The sequence below is a fragment of the Micropterus dolomieu genome, linkage group LG07 (genome assembly GCF_021292245.1).
Source record: "Micropterus dolomieu isolate WLL.071019.BEF.003 ecotype Adirondacks linkage group LG07, ASM2129224v1, whole genome shotgun sequence".
Taxonomy (NCBI): domain Eukaryota; kingdom Metazoa; phylum Chordata; class Actinopteri; order Centrarchiformes; family Centrarchidae; genus Micropterus; species Micropterus dolomieu.
Window position 1 is genome coordinate 1,614,987 of NC_060156.1, and position 5,949 is coordinate 1,620,935.

The window sequence follows — 5,949 nt, forward strand, 5'->3', positions numbered from 1 at the left end:
TATCAAGAACACAACACAGTTCTTTAGTCCCTCTGTCCTGGGGGTTGTCAACATGGATGTTAAAATCACCAACAATAACCACACAGTCAAAGTCAATACAGATTATAGACAGCAGTTCACCAAAGTCATCAAAAAAGTTTGCACAGTATTTAGGGGGCCTGTAGATATTTAGAAAAATAGCTCGAGAAGAGGAATTCAGCTGAAGAGCCACATATTCAAAAGAAGCAAAATTCCCATAAGACATCTTTTTGCATTGGAGAGAGTCATTAAACAAAATGGCAACTCCACCTCCTCTCTTACGCACTCTAGCTTCACTCATGAAACTGAAGCTGGGAGGGGTAGACTCGATAAGGACAGCTGCACTGTTATCTTGGTCCAACCAAGTTTCAGTTAAAAACATGAAATTAAGATTGTGAGTTATTATAAAATCATTGATTAAAAATGTTTTTCCTGCCAAAGACCTAATGTTTAACAAAGCTAAATTTAGTGTGTTAAAAACATTATCTGGCTCACTTTTTCCGACAGGCTGCGGCTGACGAGGAATTAATACTAAATTTGCAGGGTATGTCGAGTGCTTCCTGTTTCTTAACACATTCACCATGCTTTTTCTGTTACCTATCAAGACAGGGATGGAGAAGACTACCAGCACATTGGGCCTTGTCCTGGGAAGAGTCATGAGTGCTATTTTCCTTGTAGCCTGGACCCAGCACATATCAGACAGAGCTTACTGGGCTTTTTCGCCATTGCGGAGCGGGAAGGCGGGTTGTGCGCTGTATTTGTGACATGTGTCAAACCTGGAGGACTTAGAACCAGTGGTGGAGGTGGACGGTGAGGGAGGGTTTAGGGTAGAGAAAATGGGAGTGGAGTGTCTTCCATGTGATCAGTGAAGTCTAACGGGGGGAGAGGGGAGAAAGGGTGTCTGGAGATAAGGGTGACCTGGATGGGGATTGGGGGGGTAGAGATGGTGAATCCTCACTGTTGGTTTTCAGTGAGAGAGGTGGAGGCTCTTCCTCTCGGCTCAGTTGTCTCCCGTGATCAGAGCTGTCTTCCAGTGGAGGCTGAGGTGGCTCTCCTTCAAGGTTTCTGGCATGTTGTGTTATGTCTTCTTCTTATTTTGATTCCTCTTGTCTCTTGTCCTTGGCAGAGTGAACAGATGAGTGACGCAGAAAGTAAAACAGGTTGGAGCTGAACAATTTTACTCCTGACTTGTTAAGGCGAAGTCCATCTGCCTCCTCTTCGGATTGGCGGTATAGGGCCACTGATAAACACCTCAGCATTCAGTCCTTTTTCAACACTTCTGACTGTTGCTTCACAACATCATTGGTCCTGATGTGCAGTATGATGTTTTTCACAGTAGGATGTTCAGCCACGATATGTAGGATTCTTTCTGACACCGTATCTTTCGGAAAGCAGAGTATTTTGGTGTTCTTACTGCACATGCTTCTTACATCGTTTACAGCAGAGTCACCCGTAATCAGAGTTTGAGGCCCAGTCGTTAGCTTTCCCTGCAGCCTTATACTTTCTGATTTACAAATTACAAATTACAGTCCTTACCCTTCTGTGTGAGGATGGGATGTTATCCAGGTCATCAGACCGAGATCCAGGGTCCTGCAATAGTGGTGAAAATCTGTTCTGCTGTTGCACACTTGGTTGTTGGGGAGGTTTGTTGCTAATTCTCCCTTTCGCAGCTGTCCACAGCTGTGTCCTACCAAGAACAGGGGTTGAAGAGGCGCTCTGCCTGGATGATAATGCAGGCCAGCCAGTCGCATCACAAATCTCAGGGCGCTGGGCTCTGCCTGTTACTCGTCCTCCCTTTTCCCCAGGAAATGATTTACTCCTAGGATTTGCACCAAGAGTGTTCCAGGGAGGACTCTCACTTTTAGATTTATTACCCAGTACACAGGACTCCTGCTTCTTGGTAGTCTTGTTGGTGCTAATTAGCTGTGTGTTAGCATGCTCTTGTTCACTGTTTTTGGTCGACGGTAAAGTCATTCGCACATAGTCCATTCACTTCCACATTCACTTCTAACCTGTGGATCTTGGTTTCCAGTACAGTAATTTTCTGTAGAAGTTTGTAGAAGTCGGTGGAGAAGGGGGGCATCTTGTTGCTAATTAGCATTAGCTATAACTCCAGTCACTGCAGTACAGGCTAGTGCTATTGATAGGCCGCACTCACGTAGCACTAAGATCATAAAAGTTTTTAAAGTATCTGACAGTCCCAGTAATTTAAAAGTATCCAAGAGCTGCTGATTTCTAGCAAATTTCGAGCAAGCAGCAAAGCGTCTGCACTGTAAGAAAGCAGAAAGCTTTAAGATAAGAAGTAGGCTAATGTCGTGTGGTTCGCTCCTTCAAAAACCTTTTCACAAGATGAACACAACAAAAGACACAACAGATGTGAACATCTCAACATGTAGTGTACAATACACCAAACAACAACAAAAAATTATTCTGTGCCAGCATCCCGTCTTTGGTCTGGGACAGGCCCGAGAATCTCATCAATATCAAGTCATTATCTCGTCAATATCACAGTATATTGGCCCTAGCCAAGCAGCAGGGGCCTGATCCACCCCTGGCATGCAATAACTGAAATGTCTAGGCAGGCTTCCTCCATAGCCTGGAGAAGGTGAAAACGGATATATGGTTCTTCTTGTTATGTGTGCTAGGTCTGGACTCAAGGGCGTACACCAACTTGAAGGTTTTGGGTTAGAAGAAGGGTTTTAATGAATGCTCAGTGGTACAGAAGAATTGTAAAAGGGGAGGTGATACGCTAGAACACACACTCTTAGACCATCAAGGAAACCAAGGAGGAGCATAGTGTTATAGGGTCCAAGAATAGGGTAGTGGTGGAGTACCCCATGTTGCCTGTTGGCCATGGGCATAGAAGATTCTCTGCAAAACATATGAAACACAGTAAGAGTAAATGACTATCCTGAAAGACAGTTTAAGATGGCACAAAAGGCCCAAGGGAGACACACTATGGTAGAAGTTTAACAAAAGATGTTTATTAAACCAAAATTAACCAAATTAAGGCTGGTGCCAAAGTAAAAGTGAACAAGTATGGGGTATGAGCATCAGTGATTTCAGTCAGGGCAGGATGATGGATGCATGGAAAATGTGTGTGAGGTTGTTGTAATATGCGAGAAATAATAATAGCATGTCCAGAAACCATGGCAAAGGGGGGAACCTGTGCAGGGAAACAGATGGTAGCAAGTTAGCAGAGAGGGCCGCCCGTCCTCTGACCAGCAGCGACCTCAGCCCCTAAGAATGAGAATAAAGCGTTAAATACTCTACAGGGCAATTAGCCCAGGTACCCAGAGTTACTACAATCAGCTCTTCCTCTACAAGGAAGAGAGAGAGAGAGACACATGACCCCACAGGGCGTCACAAAGACCACCATATGTATTTTGTGCAACAGTATAAACTGCTGTACTACTATATTGTTATGGTACTCAATATGTCATACAATATAAAAACTCATACTTCAACATTCCACACATTGTTCTTTCACTCTGTCAGAGTTTCGTTCGAAAGGGACGTGGTAGATCTGCTTCATCCGCAGGATGTGATCAGCTGTGGAGAGGCTGTTGGCATTTATCCCTCAGAACTGGTGGCTGTCTTCAATCACTCTCCGTTGAATTACATTGTTGGAAAGGACCATATTTACCACCTCCCTCTCTTTCTCCTCTGACAAAAGTCTCTGCCGGCCTCCACCTGGTGGTCGTCTCTGTGTCCTACAAAAATAGAAGTACTGATTACTGTATCACATCCTTTTTACATGTGAGGCATTTTGATGCATTTCAATTTATTACATACATTATAGTAGTACCCTTTTGTGGAACAGCTACAGTACACATAGGTCTTGTAACATCAAACAAAATAGCACTCAAAAGTTACAGTATAGAGTAGTCTGAAGTACACCTGCCTGTTTTCCTCTCTGAATGTTCTTATGATCGAGGCAATGGTGAAAGTTTGGCAGTACTTGTTGCCCTGCCTCCCTCATACAAGGACATGGTCAAACTCCTCCTCCTCTTCTCCCCATTTCTCTTCCACCTCCTCCTCCCCCTACTCCTCCTCCAACTCCTACTGTTCCTTGTCCTCCTCCTTCTCACCGGCGTCCTCTACATTCTCCTTCGTGTCTCTCTGGATCCATTGTTCCCAAACTAAATGAACTGACTCGGACCCTTAAATCTACAGTACCTATTAAGGCTTCTGATTGGTGTGTTATCAATTATGACTTTTTGTGTTTCCTTCTGGGTACTTGTGTGCTAATTGAGCTCAAGCTGTGTTGACCTGAGTGAACAATATGGAATGTTAGTGCTTTCTAAATTGCCACATTGTGTAGGCAATGAGAAGGATTAGGGTGGGGCCGAGGGGCCGCCGCTGCAAATATTTGAGTGGCTCCTCCCCTTACAGATGTAATCTCACTCCAAACATTTGATAAAACCTTAAATTCCTGTTTAGTAGAAGTTGACATCTGTTTTTTATTTCATTTTTTTTTAAACCTGTCCTGCCCAGCAGCCTGGTATAAAGTATGATGAGCTGGATACCATATTGTGCCAGACAGATTTTACTTTAACAAGAGAGTATTAAAATACTCCTTTGTCTCTTTTATTATTTATTTAATTATGTATTGATTTGTCACCGGGCCGGACAGGGGGGCAGACACGGGGATGGTGGGGCACAAACAGACAGCACAGAGAAAGGACAACACCTGTAAGAGAAGGGGGATGGAAGGTGGGGACAACAGGGAAAAGCTGTGGGAAACACCAATTGCAGAAAGCAACGAAACCTGCAATAGAACAGAGAGGGGGGCTTGGGGAGGAGAAAAACAACAACAAACAATAAAAATAATAATAATAGTAAAAGACAACCAGCCGAACAGCAGCAACAAACAGCTGACATATTAAGACAACTAAGAGAAAAATGAAAACAAGAAACAGTCCAGCACACTAAATAAGCAACACAGCACAGCCACGAGAGCTGGAATAATAATTAATTTAAATAAGTAACTGAAAGAAAAGCATCAGGAATAATTCTACCAGGGACAACCTACATTTGTTTGTGTCTATGTGTGAGACTGTTTGTGTCTGTGTGCGTGTGGGTGAATGTGTCTGTATGTGTGTGTGTACATGTGTGTGCGCATAAGCCTGTTAAAGAATGTAGTTGTTAGTGAGAGTGGGACGCCACGACTGTAACAGGCAGGCAAGAACCCCAGTAGCCAATAGGGGTGGGAGAAAGAAAAAGAATAAATCAATCAAAAAAACAAAGACTCCCAGATGCCAGTTGACAACGTAATCAACTCAGCTGCATGCCACCACCAACCCACTCACCCGCTCTGTTACTTCAACGTTCCCCTCTCAGAGGCAGATCAACACCGGCGCTGTACCTTTCATTCAGTGCAGCGAGCCACATATTAATACTCCTAAAAAAAGGCAGAGTGACGGCGGCTATCTGACAGGGAGAACAGGCAGAGCTGCAACATTACAGTAATAGTTTTATCAGCTGCAAGTTGAACTAACCCATGCTCGTTACATGATCATGGTAACGTAACGTTACATTTAGCCGACGTGCTACATCGTTAGCTTGTCTGCTGCTTTCAGTAACTATCTTTACTATCTGTGTATCTTTCACCGGAGGCTCAGCAATGTCAGCACAGCTACATGTATTGAATGATAATGAAGTGAGCTGGACTGACTATTATAACGAGACTGTGTCACACTTTATAACTGTTAGATCGCAGTAAGTAACTTTACTGTAGTTAGTAATAGTGGATGACTCTTCCTCTGGGTTGTTCTGGCTGTTTTGTTGCAGTGTTTTATGTTATGTGGGTCATGTTATAGTTACAGCGGCTGAGGTGGAGAAGCTGTGTACCTGAGTAACGTTATTGGTAAAACCCATAGACTGTATATAAAAACCACTATAAACATAAACTGAATGTTACGAAGCAAA